General features: G+C 44.5%; 1 long non-coding RNA gene across 2 annotated transcripts; it reads right to left on the bottom strand.

Annotated features, from left to right (window-relative positions):
* Nucleotides 1-10695: 10695 nt before the first annotated feature.
* LOC124099263 (uncharacterized) lies at nt 10696-14235 on the bottom strand. Of its 2 annotated transcripts, XR_006853902.2 has the most exons (5): nt 13910-14235; nt 13456-13556; nt 12639-12755; nt 11943-12067; nt 10696-11102 (listed from the first exon to the last, which is right to left on the bottom strand). It is a non-coding gene; the product is annotated as an uncharacterized LOC124099263 (long non-coding RNA). The 2 variants fall into 2 exon arrangements; XR_006853901.2 differs by having other exon boundaries at nt 10696-12067.
* Nucleotides 14236-26832: the final 12597 nt, after the last annotated feature.

The raw sequence follows: 26832 nt of genomic DNA, 5'->3' as shown, positions 1-26832 counted from the left end.
GGTTCCCACTTACTCCTTCTGTCACTTGCTTTAACAATTTACGGACTGTTCATTTGCTCAGGAAATTTCACTGGTGGCAGAGACACTGCCGGTGGCTCAGCCTGCCTGGCGTCTGTACCTGTTTCTCAAAATGTCCCTCACGGCCTCTTTTTGCTCTTTTGCTGCTCTCCCCTTTGGTCCCTTATATTTGCCTCATTGTCACCTAAGAGTTCCACACCTTGTCATTAAAGTGCCCCACTCACTACCCATTTGCAGATTTTTGTCTGTTTTCCTCTCAGCAGCCCTGGTCTTCTTTACTTGAACACAGAAATTGTCTAAAGAATTTAAAAAAAAAAATTTTTTTTTTTTTAGTTGTAGTTGGATCCAATACCTTTATTGTCTGTATTTATTTTTATGTGGTGCTGAGGCTCGAACCCAGGGCCTCGCACGTGCTAAGTGAGCGCTCTACCACTGAGCCCCAGCCTCATCCCCATTGTTTAAAGAATTTTAGCTCCAAACAGAAGAACAGACTTCAAGGGGCTTGTTCTGGAAGCAGCTTCCCTGCTCCGTGACGTTGGGAAAGGACACATTAAGAGTGCCAGGCAGGTCTGTACCTCTTCCACCACAGACCCTGCAGCAGGTCTCTTTCCTGGCATTTTTCTGTTCTCTACAGGGGCAGAGACTATGTCTTAGTTAAGCAAAAGAAAATACAACCGATAAAAGAAAAATTAAGGGGCTGGGGTTGTGGCTCAGTGGGAGAGCACTTGACTAGCAGGTGTGAGGCTCTGGGTTTGATTCTCAGCACTGCATATAGATTAATAATAAAATAAAGGTCCATTGACAACTAAAAAAAAAATCCTATTAAAAAATAAATAAATAATATAATGTTCCTGGTTCTGGTGAGGGATCTCCCTTTTGTCCCTACCCTTGGGTCCTTGGCAAGTCCCTCTGAGCATGTGGCATGATCCTGTGCAGCCTAGGTGCTCAGTCACTGGCTGCTCGTCATTCTTGACCTTGAGGGAAGAGGCTGGGAAGGGGGAAGGAAGGCATGTGTGGAAACCAGTTGTAGGGGGTCTTTCTTGTGGGTAAAACCAATAGAGGCTCACCACACAGCTCGCATCTTCCGACCCTTGTAATTTTATAGACCAGGAAAATGAGACTTAGACAGGCTACGTTACTTGCCCCGTAACTCAGTTGGTTGGTCTAAGAGATGTGGAACTTAGATATCTGGATTCTTTGCTCATGGCTCTTTTTACCTGGCCACTGTATCTCCACATCTCCACAGTTGTGTGCTTAGATGAAATCATTTGGCCACTAAATTTTTATTTTGGTACTTTTCCCAAGAGTTGGCTAAAGGGCACTAATTGGCCTTCTTTTCCAAGAAACACACATCACACACACACACACACACACACACTGTGCATATACACATGCACATATGTATGTGTATACATACTATATACACACACATAGAATACATATACACAGATAGTATGTGATATATATACATATATACATACTCATACATATATATTTATATATATATATATATATATAATGACTTTGAAAAAAAAAAATCAATGTGGGCCATGCAGGGCTTGACATGTTCCAGCTCCCATAAGTTACCCAAGTGAGCTGTTAAGGCCACTGAATATATTTGTGACAGTATGGCTTGTTGTCCCCAACTTGAACTGCTTCCTGAAAATGGCCCTAAAAATTCAAAGTAGGTCCCTTTTGTTGTTGTACAAATTGAGCATCTTAGATGAGAACTGTTTTCTTAATTTCCTTTGAAAAAAGCTCTGCTTTTTATTCCACAGACATTTATCACCTGCCCACTCTATGCCAGGCCCTGACTTGACAAGATCCTGGTCCATGGGAACTGGCCATTCATCCCGTCTGCTCTCAGCTGAGCTTGGGGCTTTACTCTCAAACGATGTGTGATTCTCAGATCTGCTCATAGCTCTGCCCCTTGTCCTGGCGCCTAAGTCTGTTTTCTGTTGTGATAACAGAATACCACAGACTGGATAATTTATAAAGAAAAGAAACTTATTTTTTGCAGATTTGGAGACTGGGAAGTCCATTATCAATGGGCTGGTGCCTGACGAGACCTTTCTACTGCATCTTAACATGGCAAAGGCCTCACATGATGAGCAGAACAAGTATGCTTGTTCAGGTCTTTTTCTTTGCTAGTGAAGCCACTAATCCTATCATGGGGGTCCCACCCTCGTGACTCCATCTAACCCTCCCAATACCATGAATGTATGCATTTGGGGATTAAGTTCCCAACACATGAACCTGAGAGACACATTCAGACCATAGCACCTGGTGGTCTCTTTTAGGCGATGGTCAGCCTGCTAAGGTGTGTGACTGCTGGCCAAAATCAGAGGTAGCCAGTCATTTTAGTCATTTTCTGGGCTTAGGTGTCATGTCTATGGCTTTCGGGACTGGGAATTGGGGAAGCTTGCCTGGGATTAGCACAGGAAGCACAGAAGACTGCACCTGGCCTTCAGGCTGTTGAGGGGTGTTGGGAAGGAGGGTGTTTGGCGTTGACTACATGATGCCACTCCATAACTTCTAACTTGGAAAGTGGGGGGCAGTGGTGTGCCAGGAAGGGCCAGCAGGGACAGGAGTCCTCAGTATGTAGCAAACACTCAGCTTCTATTTGGATTGTGTATTTGGGAGGCCAGTTCTTGGGTCACCCTCTACTGGGGAGAGGTGGCTTTTGCCCTTGCTATGGGCTATGTGTCTCCTCCCCAATTCATAAGTTGAAGTCCTCACCTCCAGTACGTCATTGTGACTATATTTAAAGATAAGGCCTTTAAAGAGGCAATTAAGTTTAAAGGAGGTTATCAGGGTAGGTCCTAATCCAATATCACCCTGGTAATAAAATGAGATTAGGACACAGATAGGTACAGAGACAGGACCACACAGGGTCACACCAGGGGAGGGGCCTCAGAAGAAACCAATGCTACCAGCACCTGATCTTGGACTTGTAGCCTCCAGAACTGTGAGGACATGAACGTCTGTATTTAACCACAGTCTGTGGTCCTTTGCTAGGGCAGCCTAGAAGGTTGATCAAGGTTCTCTAGAGAAACAGAGTCCATAGGATACGCGAAGACACACGAAAGGAGATTTGTTATGGGAGTTGGCTAATGCAATTATGGTGGCCAAGACATCTGCAATCCATTCTCTGCAATGATGTTGATGGTATCATTCGTCTGAATCTGAAGGCTGTGTAGCCAAACCAGTCTGAAGTTGAAGGCCTGAGAGCCTGGGGCAGGAGTGCTGAGTATACATCCCAGAGTTGGAATACCTAAGACCCAGGAGCTTAGATGCCCAAAGGCGGGAGAAGATGGATGTCTCAGCTCCAGGAAAGGAGGGAATTTGCCGTTCTCCACACTTGGGCTATTAGGTGTCATCAACAGGCTGGATGAGGCTACCCCACATTGGTGAGGCTGGATTTTTTTTTCCCATCAATCTTCCAATTCCAAAGCTAATCTCTTCTGGAAACACCCTTATAGACACACCTAGAAAGAACAATTTGTGCTGGGTGTGGTGGCTGGCCCATGCCATAACCTCTTCAACTTGGGAGCTGAGGATCAACTTGGGCTGGAATCACTTAGGGAATAGCAGAGAGCACCCCTATGCTGAGCAGGGTGTGTGGGGTCCAGAACCCTGGATCAGGAACAAAAGCAGCCTGGAGGAGAGACCACCATGGGCAGCTCAAAACCTATACAATTTTCACCTAAGACCTTTATTTTCTCCAAGGAAATGGGATCTCCTTGGTCCCACAACTGCCTCAGATGTGGACTTCATGTATCCTCTCAGCCATGGCCATGAATCCTCTCCCTGTCAGCATTATCTGATTCAGTTATGGCGCCTGTTCTCTCTGTCCTCCTCATGCTCATTGCGTGATCTCCTGTCATGGCTACCTTCCAGCGTGGGGTACTTTTCAAAGGCCATGTTTGCATACCAACTTGTCTTCCACCAGAAAAGCTCATTGTTCAGATTAGTTTTCCTGTGTAAAGGTGAATCTTAACAATTCCCTAAGGGGTACCTGCCATGTTAACACCACCATCTCACTCCCTCCTCAGGTCCCCTGGAGAAGCAGGCTGGTGTCACAGCAAGAGCTCAGGGGTTTTGGAGTCCGATCTTCAGGCTTCAAATCCCAACTCTAACAGTTACTCTGTTTCACTTTGGGTAGGTAATTACTGAGTCAAAATTTCCTCTGGGAAAACGGAGTTAATAACACCTTCCTTATTAGGACAGAGAAGGCTTTGGGGCCCATATGAAGTTTTGGGATGAATCAGAACAAGAAGACTTTCCCTCCAGACATTTTATTTCCTTTTGTCAAAGAATCATTGTAACCAAGGTTCAACACTGCAAGCAAACATAGTGTGACAGGTGTCCCTCAGACAGGGCTCTTTGTGTGGCTTCAGAGAAACCGTGGGCTCTCTGCTGTCAGCAGGTGAACAGCCTTTACTCTGTCTGCCTCCTGAGGGGACCTGGGATGACAGGTAGGGCCAGGGCTGAACCCAAAGTCTGCTGACTTCTCCTCCAGCTCCTCTTTCTTCATTCTGAAACCCGTCTTCAGAAAAGATTTCTTTCAGTAGAACACTCAGCTTAGCATTTTGCCTGAAACAAAAAAAGTCCACGTATTTCAACTTTCCACAGGAATTATTCACCTTTCTCTCAGCTGAAATGTGGCATTCAGAGAACAAGTGTTGTGATTCCTCAAAACACAAGAGATCTCAGCTGGTGAACCAGCCCAAAGTGGGGGTCCCAAGCTGCCAGATCCCATCTACTCTATTCGTGGTCTTGATGGAATGGTCCAACCTCTGGTGTATATGTAAACTGGGAGAATAACACTCATCTTCTTTCTGAGATATTATCAGTTGGAATTTATGAGCTTCTCAAAGAACATTTCAAGAGAGCCAGAGGTAAGCTGTGCTAGAGAAGCTCAGCACGTTAGCCTTGCTATTGTTATCAACATTGTTCACGTTAAAAACATTTTGAAGGTCTCTTTTGAGGAATCTCATCTAATAGGAATAATTAAATTGGCCCAGGAAGGAAATATAAAGTACATATAGTGTTTCATTCAGTCAGTCAACAATTTTTAATTGAGTTTCTACTATGGGCAGGATTGCCATGGTTAACAAGAAACACATGTCTTTTCTCTAAGAGTCTGCAGACTAGTGGCCATGTGACTTGAGACCCAGATAAAGCAGCTGGGAGAGTCTCAGTACTACTGGGTGTGGGGTAACAGCGAAGAATGAATCACTTTTACCTTGCTGCCCATGGAATAAGTTGCAGTGGGTATCTGTTTTATCTGTATACAATACTGAGTTTCTCTGTACACATGCAGATGGGTCATACGTACACAGATGTCTCCATCATTGACTGACCACTATACTATGGTATAAGATTTGAATGGAGCTGAAAAATTCCCATGGCCTAAGGATATCATTTTCATAGGTAAAACAATGTGATGTGATCTGCCAGCAGCAGCTTCATGCATCTTGTGTTTACTGAGTCTCTGGATTGCACATAGAGGCCACATGGAGTGACTAAGGTAGTCCGTCTTCTTTTGTGTAAGCACCCCCTATCAAGCTTGTACAATGATGAACTCACCTAATAAGGCATTTTCTCCATCATTAAGCCATGCACGACCATACTGGATTGGTGACCCACTCACTTCTTATTCCCTGTCCATGGGATGGATTGGGGAGGGCTGACCTCACTCTGGGCTCCAGTTAAGCTCCCCATCTGCCTAGCCACATAGAGTGGTGTGGGGATGCATTGCCAGATAAAATACAGGATGCTGATCTATGCCATATTTAAATTCAGAATTTAGCTAAATAGTGTCTCATACGTCCCAAACATTGCATGAGACACACTCAGAACTAAGAAATTATGTGTTGTTTATGTGAAATTCAATGTAACGGGACATCCGGAGTTTTGATTTGCTAAATCACTAAATCTGCTCTTCAGGAGAATCCGTGAGAGTGTTCTCTGGGACATTTTTGGAATTATTGGGAAAAAGGCACTCTTTCCCCAGTAGGACTGTGGGAGATGCTGTTATCCACCTCTGGGATGCCTTCCTGAGAAGGGAGGGTCTGCATGATGGGTTGAGTTGAGAGATGGAAAAAAAAAATGTCCCTGTAATGTCTCCTCCAGACCCAGCTGTCCTGATGAACCCCAGCCTGGACACTTAGGTGAGCTAAAATCATTCCTTTGTTACTTGTAATGGAAAAAGCCTTGTCCAGAATATCCTGCCTGTGTTCCCAATTCTGGACCGCAGCTCCAATTTCCTCAATTTTAAGACAATTTCTTTCTATCAAAAGCTTTTTCCATTCCTCAAAGAAGTCTACTCAGTTCCATTCTTCTCCAGGATCCTTTGCAGACATTCCAAAAAGCCTGCCCACAGCCATAAAGAAAATGAAATCATGTCGTTTGAGAACATTGTGTTAAATGAAATAAGCCAAACTCAGCAGGTCAAGGGTCTTGTTTTCTCACAGACGTGGAAGCTAGAGAGGAACAAGGAAAAGAAAGGTGTTGGGGTCTCTCATAAAAATCGAAGGGAGACCAGGAGGGGAAGGAGGAAAAGGAGTGGGGAAATACTGGGGAATGATATGGGCCAAATTATATTGTTAGATTGTGTGCAGGTATGGATGTGTAACACCAAATTCCACCAGTATGAACAACTCTAAGGCACCAATAAAGATGTGGGGAAAAAACACAAAATAAAATAAAACTCTAAAAGCAAAACAAAACAAAAAGCTTGCCCACCGTATTTCCGGGGTGATACACAGGTGGTTTCTGGGTTCTGGAATGAATATCTCTGCCCCAGAGGCTTGGCTTATTTTAAAGCCCTGGATGCTCTCTGGGTTTCAATTTTCTCCAAGTTACATGAAGCCCCAATAACATTCTCGAGCAGATTTATTTAACAGACGGTGAGCAAAACAAGAGGCAGTCACCGGGAGTCAGCATGGTCTCTCTTGAAGTGGAAGGACACTTTGTAAAGACCCCTGTGCGTGGGGTCAGGAGCCCAGGTTCAAGTTGACACAGGGTCACTGTTCACACGCCTGGCCTGGAAGTGTGATTGTGCAGGTGAGCATTTGGGTGAGGAATCATTTAGAGTGCAGGGGGTTCTCCTGATCTGTTGGCTCTGTATCTGTGAAGTCAACCAACCTCAGATTTTAAAGAGAATTTTTTTAATTTATTTTTTATTTCTTACATACATGAAAATAGTGAAATGCATTACATTCATAATTATCCATTCACAGCACAATTTTTCGTAACTCTGTATATAAAGTATGTACATGCCAAATTATGCCATTATACATGAGCTCTCTTTTTTTTTTGCATTACAATTCTTAATACACCTTTATACCACAATTTATCATATCTCTGTTTGTATATAAGGTATGTTGACACCAAAATTGCATCTGTACTACTGCCAGGTACAGCCTTGTTTCTTGTCATTATTCCTTAGACAATATCACATCATAACTATTTGCATATCATTTACATTGTACTGATATTATAAGTAATCCAGAGATGATTTGAAGTGTGTGGGAGGATGTGGGTAGGGTGTATACAAATATTCCACCGTTTTATACAAGGGTCTTGAGCATCCTTGAGCCTTAGTATCCACAGGGGTCCTGGAACCGACATCCTGTAGCTACTGAGGGATGACTGTACTCTCCACATCCTTTTCCTCCTCTGTGAAATACCAAGGTTACAAGGACATCTAACACGTGCTCCCACCTCTGCAGCTCAGTGACCAACATCATGCTGAGATCTGGGCATTGGCATGGACAAAGCAGATCTGGATTTCAGGGAGTGTTTTTGTTTTCCTTTTTGGATTTTTCTTTTTTGTTTTAAGTGCTTGGATCTAATCCTGGTCCAGGTAAATGCTCTACCCCTTTGCCACATCCTGAACCCTGGAGGCAGATATTTTACGAGATTCTCTTTGGGAAGTAGTCAAGGATTTTTGAGGAGAAATGAAAAATAGAGAAAGAGAAAGAGCAAATCAATCTAAACGCCAGGAGATGGGTGCAACTTGCCTCCAAGAATTCACAGGCGCATTCTTAGGGGTGAGAGATGGCCCATCATCATGGGGGCTTGTTCTGTTACCCTGAGCTTTATCAACAATTTAAGGTAATTGGAGGTATTCTTAGGTGACACAGAACTGAGAGAAATGGGTAGTACATTACATTGGACAGAAACTAGATTCGAACCCATTCAAGACATTCTGAATCAATGATTTAGAGCAGTGGGCAGTTTGGTTTATGATAATCAGAATGTGAGTCATCAGCAGTTGTTCAAAGAGCAAACACAGCGCTAGTTTGTATTATCAGTTCTTCAGGGCCAAGTTCAAGGGAGACAAGAGCATCTTGTGCTCTGCTCTGGACAAGCCCCCCCGACATTTTTTTTTTGTACTTGGGATTGAACCCAGGGACACTTAACTACTGAGCCACATCCCGGGCCCTTTTTAAATTTTATTTGAAGACAAGGTCTCGCTAAGTTACTTAGAGCCTTGCTAAGTTGCTGAGGCTGGCTTTGCACTTGTGATCCTCCTGCCTCAGCCTCCCAAGCTGCTGGGATTATAGGCTTGCACCACAGTGACCCAGCTGGATGCACCCTTTTACTATTAGGGGTCATCCTGTGGAGATCAGGGTGTGATGGGAGAGGTGTGGGAATCACCTGTTCACTTGCTCATTTGCCTGTGCAAGCCTTTATTCCTTGAGCAAATGGATTCAGCAAAGCCCTGATTGGTAATGACCGCCGATCCTCTTTGAAGTCAGATAGGGTATAAGTAAATAAAAGACAAGGAGATCATTAAATATGCCAGGAACTGTGCTCAGGCTGTGGTGTTCAGAGTCTGCTAATCAGCTTTGCATGACTGCACAAAATACCTGAGACAGACTTAAAAGGAGGACAGGTGGGTTTGGCTCCTGGTTTTGAAGGGTTTGGTCCACAGATGATTGGCCCATTGCTTCTGCGCCCGTGGGAGGGAGCACACCATGGGGGTGTGTGGAAGAAGCTGCTCTCCTCATGATGCTGGGGAGCAAAAGAAGAACGCCAGGAGGAGGCCCGAGTCCTAACATCCCAGTCAAGGGACGCCTCCAGGTCCTCCTTCCTCCCAGTAGACCCCAGCTCCTAACGGTTCCGCCACCTCCTCAGAGCCACAGGGGCTGGGAACAAAATCTCTGATACAGGAGCTTGGGGGACATTCAAGATCCAAACTCTAGCACAGAGGTAAATCAGAGTTCCGGCCTTCAAGAATCTCAGCCTGGAGAAGGGAGAGTCCACAGAGCTGGGAGACAGCAGAGAGTTGGGAACAAGAGCACAGAGAGAGAAGAGCCAGGGCAGGTGGGAACAGGGGCCAGGGTGGTCAGTCCAGACCTGTGCGTGTGGAGGCAGGAGCTCAGTTCCCCCACTCAGAACCCACTGGCGCCTGTCAATCATTTATTCCTTTTCATTATCAACCCACATCCGGGAGGCAGCCCTCTTAACGGGCTTGATAGCATCCTTCCATTTGGATGGGTGGTTGAAAGTGTCTGTGGTTGCTTTGTGCACATTTTGACATCAATGGTCTTGTGCTAGGTATCTGATTCTTTCTTGTTTTTATTTTTTTTCCCTATTCAATTCTATGTTTGAAGAACCAACCCGGTTTATGAGTGTCCGGCCCATCCTCATCATTCACAGATTCTGTATTTGTGATTTGACCTACTCACTAAAACTTATCAGTAGCCCCCAGATCAACACTTGTGGCACTTTCCATGGTCACTTACAGACACACATGGAGCAGGGAAAACCTTGAGTCACCTGCTACGCCAGGGTTCAGCAGAGGTAGAAACCAGTGTCCTTTTTGAATCTATCTAGTGCCATGTTTCCCATTTTAGTGCTTTTTTCTTAGAAATGTCACTGCTTAAAATGGCCCCCAAGCATAGTGCCGAAGCTGACGAATGTCCAAAAGTGTTGGAAGGCTGTGATGTGATTGAAGGGAATATCCATGCACTAGACAAGCTCTGGTCAGAATTATAGTGCTGTGGGCCACCAATCCAATGTCAGTCAATCAGCAATATGGATTAGATAAGTTGTCTTTAAACAGAAACACACATGAAACAAGGTTATGTATTAATCAGTTGGCAAAAACACTGTGACCAGAGGATCACAAAAACCTTACTTGTATATCCCCTAGAAGCAGTGATTCAGTATTCATGAGACTTAAAAGAACAGAACTACTGTATATAATGAAAACTGACTTTATCTCTGTTTCTTGGCTTTTCAGTGCTGCATCGTACTCCACACCACAGTTCCTTCATGTATCTATTCCCTCAACAATGAACACTCAGAGTGCCTCCAACTCTCAGTTCCCGTTAACAAGACTGCCTCAAGCATTTCCATGTATCTTCCCTCAGAGACCAGCTTGAGAATTTCTCCAATGGCATTCCCAGGAATGAGATTTCCTGATCCTGGGGTAAATGCATTTGACTAAGTACCACCTTATTGCTCTGAAGAAAGACTGCCCATCTACACTCCCACCAGCATCACACAAGAGCCCTATTATGTGACCTGAAATTTCCTAAATTTCTAATCTTTACCAAATCTGTCAGGTAGTATTTTTCTCAGCTTTTTTGCTGCTGTGACTAAAAGAACTGACAAAAACAATTAGTGGAGGAACAGTTTATTTGGGGGCTCACAGTTACAGAGGTCTCAGTCTGTAGTTCCATTCCTTGGGGCTCAAGGTGAGGATGAACATCATGGCAGAAGAGTGTGGTGGAGGAAAGCAGTTCACCTGATGATCAGAAAGCAGAAAGAGACTCCACTTACCAGATACCAAATATATACCCAAAAGCCACACCCCCAATGACCCACCTCCTCCAGCCACACCCTACCCACCTTCATTTACCACTCAGTTAATCCCATCAGGGGATTAATTCATGGATTGGGTTAAGGCTGTCTTAACTCAATCATTTCTCCTCTAAAGTTTCTTGCTTTGTCTCACACATGAGCTTTGTGGGGACACTAATAGCTAAACCACAACAGGTAGTAACTCACCATTTGTGTTAGTTAGCTTTCCACTGCTGTGACAAAATACCTGAAATAATAAGCTTAAAAAGAGGAAAGGTTTATTTTGGTTTGTGGTTTCCAAGATTCATTCTGGTCACTTGGTTCCATTGCTTTGGGCCTGTGGTGGCACAGTACACCACGGCAGGAGCACGTGGTAGAGGATGACTGCTTGCCCCAGGGAAACCAAGAAGCAAAGGGGAGAGAGGAAGGGACCACAGCCCCGTTCAAGGGCATGTCTTCAATGACCTCACTTCCTTCGATGAGACCCTTCTTCCTGAAGATCCCACCACCTCCTGGTAGTGTCACAGGCTGGGGATCAAGCCTCTAACATATGGGTGATTGGGAGGTTTGAGATCTAAACTATCCCATAATTCATCATAGTTCTTATTTTATATCTCCAATTAAATGAGTCTGAGCCTTTCTTCCTTTGTTTATTATTTTGAGTTTCTCATCTCATGAACTATTCAGAGTCTTTGCCCATTTATCTATTGGGGTTCTGGTGTTGCTTTTAAAAATTAATTTGCAAAAGTTCCTTGTATCATTTAAATATTTTAACTACATCAGGTTTTGACTTTTTAGATATATTTTTAAGCGGTTATTTGCCTTTTAATTACGAGTTCATGATTTCATCACAAAAATGGAAATTCTTAATTGTGATGTAATCAAGGAATGTGACCTTGGCCTTGGGTCACAAAGGACGGAGGCTTCCTAGAAGTAGAAGGGGCAGAAGCTTCCGAGTGAGCTTCCATGTGAGAGGCCATTTCATTGAAGAAAGGGGTAAAGGAAAAATTTTTTTGAGGGGAGAAGATAAAATGTAGAGAGCAGAAAAGAATTTGAGAAGGGCTGTGAGTCCAAGAGGCCCTAGACTTCGTCGTACTCACGTAGCAAGACCAGCCCTGCGAGCCGGGGAGCTCAGATGGCTACTCAGCTGCGAGAAGAGTGTCGGGGAGCCATGGAACTCAGCCTTGATGAGCCTGAAGTTGCTGTCAGCCCTGGGAGTTGGAGTCTGGGAGAGACGGAGGGAGGGGGAGGGGACTCACACAGAGCTTGTCCCCATGGGTCCTGTGTAATGTTTTTAATGCTGGCCTGGCTGAGCTAGCCTTCCCAGAAGGGTCAATAAGAGGGGACATGGTCTTGCTGTACCCCAGCCCGACCCCACCCTCAGTCGCACGGGCACAACTCATTCATCTCAAGGACATGGCATTAAGGGAGCCCCTCTGATGACTTTTCCTTAAATGCATCATCTAACTGGAGGTTTTCAAATGGCTCTTCTACTTCTAAGGTCTGAGTCAGAGAGAACTGGGTTGGATAGACCCGAGCAGACTTAGGAAATGGGCGGAAAGGGGTGTTCCTGTCCTTCTTTCATTCATTCATTCATTCATCGAACACTGATGAGTGCCGTCTCCATGTAAATAGCTACTGTCCTGCCTTCCTGGAGCTCAGTGGAGAAGGGCAGTAACTTCCAAAACACCAAATCTATGAACATATCCACATTTCCACCCACCTTCTCCCTCCTTTATGTCTTGAAAACAAATAAAGGACATGCAAATTAGAATTAAATAAAAATACCATTTCACCTGTCATATTGGCAAACATCTAGGAGTTTCACAGCCTGCTCTTCCGGGGAGGGTGTAGGACATCAGGCATTTTCAGGCGCTGAGGGCAGGAATGCAAATGGGGCCAGCTCCGTTGTCCTGTGGAGGAGAATGTGGCAATTTATTGAGCAAATTCCATATGAATTTAACTCTGACTTAGCAATCCCACTCCTAGGAAGGCTCCCCTAAGATAAGCAGGCAAAAACAGTAAGATAGGTGTACAGGGATATTTATTATTGTGCCATTTATGACAGCCAAAGACTAGAAAAACAACCCAGATATCTGTCACTAGGGCATTAGTTGCAGAGATATGGATTAGTCAGGTCTGCACAATGGAGAATCCTGCATTATAAAAATACTGATGGAAACTCAGAGGAATTAGGTCAGATGACCTTATAACCTAGTCATTAGACTGTATACCCCAAGGACTAAAAGAGTCTAAAATTGTTTACAAAAATATTATTGTTAGTAATAATAATTTTAGTTATTACAAACGTTATTATTACTGTTACTATCACAGTTGGTGTTTTTATTTTGGAGCTATTTCATACATGTATAATATATTACATATATATATATATATATATATAAAATATAACTTCTGTATTTTAACTATATGTATAATACAATTATAGCACAGACACAGTAAGATAAACCAAATAATTTGTGATAAAGTTAATGTCTAAAAACAAAAATTTTCAACATGAAAGAAAAGACATACAGTAAAGTCATAATGTATTTTCTCTTAGATATTTTTTTCTAGCTCTCTCCGCTACAAAGGTCTAGAAACAGTAACTACCTTGGCATCTCACAGTATCCCTGACCCCCAGACTGTGGTCCTCCAAGATCATCTCTCACTGAGAAGAGCAGGAAGTCTTGCAGAAATGGCAGTTTACATATCTGGAGCCAGAAGAACCAGAGATTTATTATTGTTCCCAAAAGTAAAACAGTCCTCAAACTACTGAACTGTCAGGCTTCTGGAAGGATGAAGCCATCATCATCAAAAAGATGAATAACTACACTGGACTGAGATAAAACAAACATTTAAAAGCCATATGATTTAAATTTTTTTTTTTTTAGTTATACATTGACCCAATATCTTTATTTTGCTTCTTTATTTTTATGTGGTGCTGAGGATCGAACCCAGTACCTCACATGTGTGAGGCAAGCACTCTGCCACTGAGCCACAACCCCAACCCTTAAAAGCTGTATGATTTTAATAATATTAAATTTACAAAAACCTCTGCAGTCACCTTGAGAGGATGCCAGAGAACCATGCCACATTCCCAACACTAGAAAATACAGGGAGGAACCGAGTCTGTTCCCTGTGTTTCCTGTTTGAAATGCATCTCAGAAGAACAAGGAGTTGGTGAGGAAAATCTCTCTCCCCAGATTCTCATCCCAAACTGAAGCAGAGATAAGCACCGGCTTCCTAGGGCGGCTGTAACAAGGAACCACAAGCTGAGTGGCTTCGGCAGGAATCGCCTCTGGCTTGGTTCTGGGCTGGGAGTGTGAGACAGAGGAGCCTGCACTGCGGTGCCTTCTCAGAAGGTGCAAGGCAAGGAAGGATCTGCTCCAAGCTTCCCTCCTAACTTCTGGAAGTTTCCATGGCTTATGGCAGCCTAGTTCTTCCCACGGCTTTCTCCCTGTGGAATAATGTGTCTGTCCCTGTGCCCAAATCTCCCTGTTTCGTAAAAGACACCATTCACACTGGAGAAGTGGAACCTCATCTTAAGTAATTCCATGGGCAGCAAGCCTATTTCCAAATAACGTCCTATTCTGACCTACTGGAGGCTGAGATCTCCACCTATGAATTTTGAGGAGACGTAATCCAACCCAATGCAGGATGTTAGAATTGTAATAGTATTATTTTGTGATTCCCAATGAAATAATGGATCTGGGAACTGGCCAACACTAACAGGCCAAACCATTTAGTAAAAAGATGATGAAGAACTTTGTATTGACAAGAGCAGGCTGACAATACAAAACCCGATCCGTCATTTAATTTATTTACTAATTATTTAATTTAATTAGTTTAGCTGGTACATCAAAACACAAAAGTTGTATATATAAATGGGGTACCACTGATGTTTCAATACATGTGTACATTATGGAATCAGGTTAAACATATCAATCTCCTCAAACATTTATCATTACTCTATGGTGATAAGTTCCCAAATCCTTTCATCTAGCTTTTTGTGACACTATTGTCACCTTACTGTGTAATAATTGCACACTAGAATTTCTTACTCTTAACTACAGCTGGAACCCATCAATCAAACTCTGCCCATCTCTCTCCCCACCCCGTCATTCCACCCACAATTTGTGTTGTTTTAACTGACAAATAAAATTGTTTTTGTTTATCATGTGCCACACATCATTATAAAGTAAGTATGCACTGTGAAATGGTTAAATTGAACTATTTAGCATATGCTTTACTTCACACATCATTTTGATGTGAACACTTAAAATCTATTCTTTTAGCAATTTTCAAGAATACTATACATTGTACAGTCAGGTTAAACAGGTCTGTCTCCTTGATAGCCATAGGTACCACGTCGTACAACAGAGCTCTTGAACTTGTTCTTTCTACCAAACTAAAAACTTGTATCTCATGATGGATATTAACATCTCGAGACACAGGACAGCCTGACAATAATATACCTCCTGAGACATAGCACCACCTGGGAGGTAATCTCACCTCCTTCTGCTCCAAAGGAAAAAACAGACCTAAATCTGATCAAGCCCTTAGCTGTAAAATATAAACTAACAGTTTAGGAAAGTCTCAGTGAGAGGAAAAAGGTGTTAAATGACACCTCACTTGTACACTCAGCAAAATCCAGAATGTGAGAAATTCTATAGGACAAAAGATCTGGTTTCTTCCACATATGTCAAAAAGAAGAGAGGAATTTCCCTTAAAAACCCCTTAGAGCCAAACTCAACATGAAGACCAGGTTGTGGTTTTACTTTGAACGAGTCAGCTGTTGAAACACAAAACAAACACACACACATGTAAGGGACAGTCAGGGAAATTTGTGCACTGACTAGATGCTTGGCAATGTCAATAAACTGGTGATTTTTAAGTTGATAAAAGTTTTGGCATATTTTTTAAAGTCCTTATTTTAAGAAATACTACCTAAATTATTTGTGAAAGAAAATTTATAGGAAGTTGGATTGTTTCCAAATAATTCAGGGCTGCAGCTGAGGGTGTAACTCAGTAGTAGAGCGTATGTTTTGCATGCCCAAGACCCTGGGTTCAATACCCAGCACCAGAAATCATCATCATCATCATCATCATCATCATCACCATCATCACCATCATCATTTAGGGATGATGGATTGGGCAGGATTATAGAGCAAATGAGATTGGTCATGAGTTGAAGCTGGCTGGGGTGACGAGTACATGTGGTGAGAGCCATAGCCGAGTCCGAATGATGCATGGCATTTTTGCCAGAATGGAGTGGTTGAGAGGTGACGCCAGCAAGCCATTGAGATGATAATGGTTATGTTAAGCTGTGTATTAGATCCCTGCTGTCCGCCTCGGCCTGCTACTTTGGAGTTCTCGCGGGGATTCCCGGAGAGTTCCCATTGGTTGGGGAAGTGCCAGAGGAGGGATTTCCAGTTGGTGGTTCCTGGAGGAGCTGCGTGGGTGGCATTTGGGAGAGTTCTGGAGGAGCGTGTGTGGAGTGTGCTGGTGAAGTTCAGAAATAAAGTTTGTTCCTGCTTCAGTAACTTGTGATTTGTGCCCAGCCAGACTGCGGCATACATGGAATTTCATCATATTTTTTTCTCTACTTTTGCATATTTGCAGTTTTATAGACTAAAGAGTTAAAAATTAACGAGGCAGTTTTCAGACTATAAAAGTCTTCTCTCTTCATCTGTTTTGGATCCATCTTATCTTCTCAAGGATTTGACTCTCTGTTTGCTGCTTCTCTGAACATTGTAAATCTCTCCCCCCTGAGTCAGCTCCACAGCCTGTAAACATGGTCTACATTCTCCATCCGAATTTTAATCAATTGATCAAGCAATTAATTAATTCAGGAAAACCAACTTCGATTCCTCCCTTAGCCTTTCTTTTCTTTCTCCATCCACTCAACGTTTCTGTTCTGCACAGCCCACACTTCTCTTTACGGAAGCAGGATTTTATTCTTCCTTTTTTAGATGCAAGCTTGTAATTCCTCAGCCCCCACTTACCTTCCCACCCATGACATTCTGACTACTGATGGAATGTGGTGTCCACCTCTGACATCCACGTCGGCAACCCTCGACTCTCCCTCTCCTGCTGCCTCAGCTGCATGGGCCCAGCTCCATGTCATTCACTGCATGCTCTGGCCATGCTCTGGCCCTGTCTGTCTGTCCTCATCTAGCGTCTGTCTCCCCTCCTCCCCCGCCCTCCCTCCATGCAGCTGCCATCAGTTCCCTAATGCCCAGGTGTCTACCTTCCTCATGCCTCCCTCTCTTTTCTGGGCTCTTCCTGTGGGCTGCTCCTTTCTCTCTTCTGACCTTCAAGATGACCTTAACCATCACTCTTTCTGCTGAGGTCCTTCCTTCAATCTATGTCATTGCACCTGCTTTACTTCCTTTACTTCACCTACAGCAGATTTCAAATGTATTTATATTTGTTTATTTCCCACTGGACTCCATGCTCCACAAGGAGATGAGTCAAATCTGTTTTGCTCCTCATTGCATCCCAGCAAATAGAACACTTCCTGGCACACACAGGCACTTAAAAACATTTGTTGAATGAAAACATTGTATGATACATTAATCAAATGATCACGGAAGTTGGTATAATTACAAAATATAGCTGGTTGCTGTGGTACAGTCCCAGAGAATCAGGAGGCTGAGACAGGAGGGCTGTAGCAGGGGGAGGTCACAAGTTTGAGGCCACTCTACAATTTAAGAAAACCCAGTTTAAAATTCAAAAAAAATAAAAGGACTGGAGATGTGGCTCAGTGGTAGAGCACTCCTCCTGGGTTTAATCTCCAGTACTGGGGGAGAAAAAAAAACAAAAACATCTGGGAGTGTTAAAGTAGTTTGAGAGGTCATCAGAGCTGCCATGGAGAAATCACATTTCAGCTGGGATCTGGAGATAGGGAGAGAGCTCCTTGGGAGGCATGGGGTAAACATACTGAGAAAAGTTTAGCAGACCCAGTGAAAGACAGTGAGGATTTTTAAAACCAAAAAAATCACCCCAAGGTGATCAGAGGTTCATGAGACCCTTAGGAGGGTGAGTCTGTGTGTTTCTTAGGAGCACAGGGCACAGGAGGGAAGGCCCAAGTTCAGGGTGAGCAGGCTTCCCTAGCCGCAAGTTTACCAGCAGAGCAAGAGCCCAGGAAAGTTGCACTGTCCTTGCTCCTTCCAAGCAGGAAGCGTGTGGAAGGCTTTCGTGACACCAGGACAGCTGGGACCACAGGGACAAACACCAGCTGAGCTGAGGGAATTTTTCTCCAAAACTCCAAAATCAACGGAGCTGACCAGCCATGGACTGTAACCACTAAAACTATGAGCCAAAATAAGTCAATTATCTCAGGTACTTGTTACAGACACAGAAAGCAGACTAAGGGGTTTGAAATGTCCATCAGCAGTGTCAAGTAGCGGTAGGTACCTCATTTTTGTGTTAAGTCTGGAAGAAAGGTGAGTGAAAGATAATGCTAGGACTCATTTTGATTGAAGAAAGATCTGGAAGAGGTCCACTAAGCCACTCTTGTTTCACAGTATTCTAGGGAATCTAAATAAATCATGACCTATTGCACTAAGGAGATGGTACAGTGTCATGATCATATGCCTCCAGGTTGGTCTGAATTCCAGCCTGGCCTCCGGGACCTAAGTGACCTTCAGGAGGTCATCGGCAATCTAGGCACTGTAACTACACCCACCTCATTGAACTGGGCAGGTTAAATATAAAGTGCTTCAAATAAGGCCTGCCAAGAGTAAATGCCCAATAAGCAGTAAGTGCTATTATTATTTCAAATTATTACTGTTGTTTGGTGCTGGAGCCCAGATTAAAGCTCAATTTTCTGGACTCCAAGGCCAGAGCTGTTTTTACTAAACTCTTTTTTGCTTTCATATTCTTCCTTTGATCCTTTACCCTTGACCATTTTTTCCTCTTTGGCTTTCCTGGCAGAAGTCTGGACCTTACAGGAGAGAAATAGGAAGATAAAAGGGAAAGGAGAGAGAGAGAGAGAGAGAGAGAGAGAGAGAGAGAGAGAGAAAGGAGGACATCCCATGTACAGTAGTTCACATCTTCCCAGAGTAATCAGGAAACAGGCAAAAATCAAGAAATGGTCACTGAAATCTCTGTTTTGGAACTTGCAGATAAAACTCTAAATCCTTTCCTGCATACTGGTAGTCAGAAGTGCCAAGAAACATCTATATATTCTGCATCTCACTTTGTAATGTAGGTCAATCTTCTTTCAAACAGAGAGCAGCAGGTAAAAAACATCCTGGTCACATAAAAGACCTTGATGAGCGTTAACTTTTTTCAAGTTGTATTTAATGTGGCTGCGGAGGGTGGGGGGGAGACACCTGTATTTCTAGAACTTTCTATACTTTATGATTTTTAAGATTCATCGTAATTCCCTCCAAATTCCAGTGTGGGACCTTTTGCACCGTATCCTCTTCTTCCCCTGAAGTGTCTGTCTGTTCATAGGTGTTCCCTTCTAGAAAGATCTCTCTCCTACGCCACTCCTGGCTGGGGAGCAGACTCGTGGACTTCTGATCCCGAGGCCTCGCAAAGTGCAGGGAGCGGTCCAATTAAAAAACTGGGCACACAAGAAGGGCGATCATTAAAGAACAACGCTGTGCTGCTAAGAAAGAAAGAAAGAGAGAGAGAGAGAGAGAGAGAGAGAGAGAGAGAGAGAGAGAGAGAGAGAGAGAGAGAGAGGTATAAATATTTTAAGTTTTCTTGTGCTAATAAAGGAATATTGGATGGTTGCTTTGAATGGGCTTAGCAACCACACATTTCGAGAGCAATCTTCGGGGTGGACGGGTATGGGGAAAGAATGTATTAATGGGGAGGCTCATTCCACAGGCACGGCCCAAGCCATGAGCCTTCGCGGTGTCAGCTGCCTTCCAAGACGTGGCGCACTCAGGCGGCAAGCAATGTTCCCCACGAGGCGACTCTTTCAGAGGGCATCTGTGTGGGAGCAACACGGCAGTCTCGGGCACCAAGTGTGTCCTTCAAGAGTGTCATTCTGAAACCCTGAAGTGTCCCGTTCATTTCTGAAAACACACGTGCCAGCTTGGATTCTTGCTCAGGGGACATAAAATAAATCAGGAGGTGGAGGAAAACAACCAGAGCGCAAATGTCTCAGTGATGTCTATTTTCTCTGCTTCCGTCCCCTCTCACCTCTCCTACCCGACCTTCCCTGTAGCATCATTAAGGTGACAGTTGGGAACATTCCCTCCGTCTCAGCACTCCCCGCGGGTTCCGTGTTTCTGGGCTGCTTATGAATTCTGTGTGCATGGGCTGGGCATCGGGGTACTCCCGGCTTGGCTGAGACCCCCTGGCTCTGCCCAGGACTTTGAGAGATGCAATCCGGAGGAGGAAACAATATCTCCGTTGAGAGCAGCTGCCCTTGGCCTGAATTCGTCAAACAGGATTTATTGGGACAGGACAAGGGAGGGTAGGAGGAGGGAGGTAACTGTAACACAGTTGAGGTGTGGCTCTGGAGGTGTGGCCCTGCAGGGGGACATGTAAAAGCAGGAGCCCCTGAGCAAGTTGTAAACACCCAATGGAAACGTCTCCTTCAAGCAGATTACTGAGGTTTATATCCAACAAATGTGCCAGGCACCCTTCTGGGGGTGGAGGGGGATCTCCTAATCCTCCTAGAAGGACCTGCCAGGGCCATCCTATTATTTCTCGTGCCGTGAGAAAACTGAGACATGGAGTTAAAAAAAAAAATTAAAGCTCCCAGGACTGAGGCCTTGTGGCTCTGGGCCCGGTGGTTACCCACATTCTACAGGAGAAGAAAAAATAATCACCTCTTCAAAGTCACCTGACATTATAATTAGTCAGCGTAACATAGATGTTCACCATTGGGGGAAACTGCGTGAGAAACTTTGTGTCATTTGCATCTTCTCTTTAAACCTAAAAGTATTCCAAAATAAAAGTTTATTTTAAAGAAATAGGCCACAATCTGGCAGTACAAATACTTCCAACCGACACGCAGTGCAGAGAACTCTCATCCTGCTATTGTTCAGCCCTACCTTGGTGTAGCTCAGTGCCCGCGGGCCCAGAGTAAGCATTCACTAAACACCACTAAGAACGCAGAAGACTCAAAGGAGGAAAGACACAGTGCGCCAGGCAATGAGGCCAGGGAGCTCTGTTTAGATTAGATTAGAGGGTCAGATAGGACGGCTCAGAAAATAATAGGCATGGATTTTAACTTATTGATTTGTGGATATGCTAATAAAGCTTGAATATGAAGTGATGACATGTTGAAACTACCTTCAGCTGACGTGTCTTAGGTTTATTATGCCACTGCCATAATAATATTTAATAAAAAATTATGATTAACAGTCTCTTCAATCTCTAAAATGAAAGAGATTGTCATTGGGGATGGTATAACTTGGGGGGAGGAGAAAGTGAGAAGGTGAGAGATCTGAGTTCAGACTCAGAAAACTGGCTTTTCTACCCCATATGATCTTAGCTGAGTGGCTCATAGTCTGTCTTCTTCATGTTTAAAATGGGGAGCATGTTTACTGCAGGCATCAAAAAAATCTAAATGCATAGTATTTATAATATAGTGTACCTGCTCAGGAAATACATACATGAGTGAATGATTAAATATGGTTGAGATTGAAGATTGGAAACTTATGCTTAATTTAATAACAACAACGAAATCAGGCGTCAATCATGAGAAAGACTATTGGTTAAAATAAATCACATGGATAAGTGTGGAAAACATCTCCAGGCAGTGTTTTTAGTGGACGGTGGGCAGGGACTATTCAAGTGCAGGGAGAAATTACAGGGTACCAAATATAGATGGGGCTCCTCTCTCCTTGGGCATTCATTAGGGGCAGAGCCAGAGGCAGCACAGGCACTTGGAGCATCAGTATCCCACTGAGGCTCTGGACTGGAGATGCGGGCGATCCCCCAGGGGCTGCCATAAATATTTCTACCCATTGGTTGGCATTGTGACTGCAATTCATCATGTGGCTTCAAAAATCTCTGCCCTGGGTATTTGAGGAGGCATCAGGATACCAGAGAGTGGTGTTAAAAGGGGGGACCATGACCAGGTGCAACCAAGTCACACTGGAAGGGAAGTAGCCAGGGTGCCTGCAGGGGATGAGGCACCCCTCAAAGCACCCCCCACCCCCCAACGTGCCACAATGGCATAAAATCTTCTCTTCTTGCTTAGAGAAACTGCCTTTTATTTTATTTTTTTTAATCAGCTATCAGTATACCTGGCTGTTGTCTTTCCTGTCTCATAAAATTAGCCTGACAGTCAAGGAATGCAAAGACAGACACATAGCCTGAATTTATTAGCCAGAATCTGGCTCCCCAAATGGCCATGACCCGGAAGAAGTCCTGTCTGGCACTCACTTGGCTTTCTTTTGTCTCACTCTCTCAGTCCTCAGCAGAAAATACCAGTACAGCTGCAGAAGAGCAGCCCATGCCTGTGGCCATTTCTCCTTCTATAACATGTGCATGTTTGAGGAGCAGGGGGCAGACCCGACCAGTGGTTCCCCAAGCCCCATGTGAACTTAAATCAGGGATATAAAAACACAGATCCTCAGACCCCATCTCAAAATCCAAGTGAGAGGCTGTTCAGGGGGAGCCCAGGAATCTGAATTTTTGAAAGTTTCCCTTGTGTGATTCTGATTATCATTCAGGATTGTACCATCAACTATCTACCAGGCTACTTTGGTCTGCAATAGTCTAGATTCTGGAAGCCCGGCTTCTCCCCTACACCATGGATGTCAATCCCAACTATGTATGAAGCTTAGAAATCATTTGCTAACAACCTGGGGGAAGTTCTACAATCAAAGAAGCTTTCTTGCTTTCCCAGGCACAATTTTTGCCTAAAGACATGGTTTCTTTAGGATTCCCTTTCAAATCACTTGGTGACGCATACACTGGGGTCATTTCTGTCCAAAGTCAGCGGCTCCAAGACCAGCAGCAACAGTCTCACCAGTGTGCTCTTTGGAAATGCAGATTCTAGAGCCCGACCCCAGACCTCCTGAATCAAAATCTCCATTTTACCAGGATGCCCAGGCCACTCAAGAGCACATTTTAGTTTTAGAAACAACTGGTTTAGGTCACAAGTTGCTGGGAGATTGGGACCCTAGCTTAGTGGTAGTGTATGTATGAGGCTCTGGGTTCAATCCCCACCACCTCAAAATAAAACAAAACACAAATCACTGGTTCTCAGCTGGGTTGTGCTTTGGAATCATCGGGTGTGTCCCAGTGACCAGGGTCTGAAGAATTTTAAAAACTCCCTAGGTGAATCTAACAAGAAGCAAAGCAACAACAGAAAAAAATGGTTAAAATAAAAAGTGGAGGGAACTTTTTATTAACTTTTGTGTGAGTTGCCAGAGGGCTGGGGGGCGGTAATGTGGAGGAGCTGTGTAGCAAGGGAATCTGTCTGTCATCACTGGTTGGATTTTTTTGTTTCTGTTTTTTTGTTTCGTTTTGTTTCCTTCACTAAACTGAGGTCAATTCGTGAAACAGCGATGGCCATGAAACCCTCTGATTAAAACAGGAGGAAAGAGGGGCGGGGCCGTTGGGACAGGGCTACTTCCGAGTGATGACACCATTTCAGATTTCCTTGGGTGCCTGCAGGAAAGGGCTGGAGTTTTCTGGGCCAGGCTGGTTTCTTGCCTGTCTTGGGGCAGCACACACCCAAGTCCTAGATGCACAGGAGTACACACCCCATGCCATGCATACCTCTCCATCCCTGTAGCAGAAAACTTCTTCCTTTACCCTCTGCTCTAGTTCAAGCATATTTCCTTTCTGTCAGAAGCTAATTTGCATTGCGTACTTATTGGGACATTTTAGAAAAATAACAAAAGGCTCTAGGTAAAACTTCAGCTCTGAGTTTTAATTAAACTTGGTTCCCATTGCATCAAAACTCTCACAAATGCTCTTGCCCAGCCCCTGAAATCAGCCTTGACTGCATCCAGTAGGTGGATGAGCAGTGGGGTCCCTTCCAGGAGGCTCCATAGAAGGCCAGGGAAGGCGGGTTGGAACTGACTTTGGTTTGGACACAAGCTCTAGGATCCCTAGTGTTCTGGATTCAATCTGACAAACTCACAGAGCAACTGCCCAGGGGTGAAGATTAGTGAGACAGCCTTGGAGACAGCACTTGGGCTTTCCCACTGCTCTCTGCCTTTGCTTGGTGCAGCCGCAGTGCCGAAGTTCAGCAAAGACCCAGAGCTGCACCCTCCAGCTGACTGACCCCAAGATCAATGTTAGGCTCCAAAAAGCTTCATAATAAAACTAGCTCGAGGAAGGTGGCAGCCTTCCCACTCTTCTCCCTGGGGCCTTCGAAGACACTCCTGAAACTCCAAATCGAAGAGGGGCCCTAGTGGACCCTCCCAGAGCTGGGGGTGCACCCTGAACGTGGGGGGCCGCATCATTGGAAAAAGACTTTCCGCATCATTGGAAAAAGAGCTCCATCTATTTGCCTGGCCCTCTCTTTCTTTGGACTTGAGTTGAGACACAGACCACAGTGGACTCGTTGGATGGGATGGAGTCAGCCAATCTGGGGGACACAGAGCAGTGTCAGCAGTGACCTGGTGGTGAACTTTGGGGTCACCTCATGATCCTCTGATCTGAGATTGGTGTTAAATGTGAGTGGTGGGAAATGTGGCCTGGCTGTTGGTTCAGACCTGGGCTCCCTGGCGCCACCCATGTGCACCCTTCGTGTGGCGCTGGGAAAGGCCCTCACTCTGCCTTCAGGAAAAAGAGGCGGGGCCTCTCCTGTCCCCCAGAGCTCTCCAAGCCCTGTGACTCTTTCGAATTTTCAGCCCAGGAAAATTTAAAAAAAAAAAGAAAAAGAAAGAATGCTAGTGAGACTGGAAGATGCTATTTCAGGACAAGAAATAGTATTTTGGGTGACTCCAAGGAAGTCATTTGTGAAGTTTCAGACAGAGGGGGGGAAAAAAGACTGTATCTGTATCCAAACAGCTCAGAAGGGTTGGCATGACAGAAGAGAGAAGACGTTTGTCTCAGAATCTTCCACAGGAAGCCTCAGGAGCAGCTCACAAGTGCAGACCAGCTGGAGCCCGGCCCGGGTCAGCAAGCCTGCCCCACCCAGCAGCACAAAGGAAACAAGCTGGGCACTAGACACCAAGGGCACCCGAGGTGGCAGCCAGGAGGGGAGGGAGCGAAAGAGAGAGGCACCCAGGAGTGGAGGTTCTGAAAATAATTCTGCATTTTTACTCATTTTTGCCGTGTGCCAACCATGTGCAAGGCACTCTGCTAGATCCTGGGACAATGAGGCATTCTCATTTCCACAACTAAGAGTCAACTTTTGATTTTAATAATAATAATCCACTATGGTGAACATGCAGTAGGGACCAGCCACTGAACTTAACTGGGCACATTAGTTTCCCAATTTAATCCCTCTGACAAAGCCATGAATTCACTTGCCCTGACACTGGATAAGCGCACAGACATCATGTTGGGTGCAGAGCAGGCTGAACTGTGTTGTCTGCAGGGCAGGCTGAACAGATGTTGGCTGCAAGATAGCCCACGCACTCAAACCCCCCTCTATCTGGTCCTTTATCACCTGTTTGCCTCAAGTCTGCACATTCAACCCTGCTTAAGGATGAACACTTAACCCCCCCTTGGGCCAACAAGGCAGCTTGCAGACCCAGAGGCCCCATTAGATTTGGGCTATAAAAACTCCCTCCTGCCAGGCCCCCCTCTCTCTTGCTCTTTCTCTCTTGCTCTTTATCTTTCTTATGCGTGCTCTCTGTCTCTCTCTTGCTCTTGCTCTCTCCCTGTTCATCTCTTTTCTCTCTCTCTCTTTCCTTCTTTCCTTTCTCTTTGTTGCACTGCTGCAATAAAGATCTTTTGGTTGCTCTGAGTGTTGTGGTCACTTTCCTTTCACATCAGAGCCAGATCAGGGTTCAAATCCTGCCTTGGATACTTATTAGCTGTGTGACCTTGAGTGATTTACTTAACCTCTCATGTATTCATCTGTAAAGCAGGAAAAGCAGTCATGCCTGTGAGTAAGATTGTTGTGAAGATTAAGTTACTTTATATATTTAATATATACATAAGTTAGTTTATACATAAAGCATCTAAAAAGTACCTAACATACAGTAAGTACCATATAAATGCCATCTACTGTTTCGCTGATGGGACAACAGGCATACAGACATGAACCAAGAGACTGGGGAGCTAGCCCCTGAGCTCAGGGTTTTCTGCCTGAAGGTTTTGCTACGCTCCTTCTAGGCAGGCTAATCCTGAAGAGTTTGGTTGCCTGTGGGGTTATCAGTATTCTCTCTTCTAGGAGCATGTGCAGAGCGTGCCTAACACCGCCTGCCTCCAGCAAGTAATTTTTCTGAGTGGGGACAAACATTGACAGCTGTAGACAGATGCCACTGCTCACCTTTCCCAAGTAGAGATGACTGGTCTGGCTGACCAAGCACAGGGAATCAGCATTTTTTTTTGTATCTGTAGATCACGCAAGGCATCCTAGGCTTCCAGAACCCAGTAATCTGTATTACCTTTCCAGAAACTTCCTTCTACTCTCCTGGGAAAGATGTTTCTCTATTTCCTCCAGGTCCAAAAAATGTTATTTGGGAACATGATTTTAAAAGTACTGATACGGGGGTCCCACCTCCAGGGACTCTGGTCTGGTTGGCCTGGCACACATCCTGCATGTCAATCTTTCAAGTTCTCCAGAGGATTTAATGTGCAGGAAAATTTGAGAAGTGTGTGTGGAAGCAGCCTTCTGCTAGTAGCTGTGATTGTGTGCAAGGATCTCTCCTTTCTACCCGCCCTTAACCCATACAGCTAAGGCTCTTGGATTTAAGAGATGAGATTTCCTACCCTCCCCTGCAGCAAGTTGTGACAGGAGATTTATTTCAGGTCTTGTCTACCCTCCACTTTCCACTGACTAGGATGTAGATCTTGAGAGGGGCTCCAGTTTCAGTCACAAGGACCAGAGCTTCCCTCTAGATGGTAAAACCTGCAGCCCAGGACCACCCTGAGGAG

Source organism: Marmota monax, unplaced genomic scaffold (assembly GCF_021218885.2).
Source record: "Marmota monax isolate L192 unplaced genomic scaffold, Marmota_monax_Labrador192_F-V1.1 WCK01_AAM20220418_F8-fsc00011, whole genome shotgun sequence".
NCBI lineage: Eukaryota > Metazoa > Chordata > Mammalia > Rodentia > Sciuridae > Marmota > Marmota monax.
This window is presented reverse-complemented; position numbering and strand designations above follow the sequence as displayed.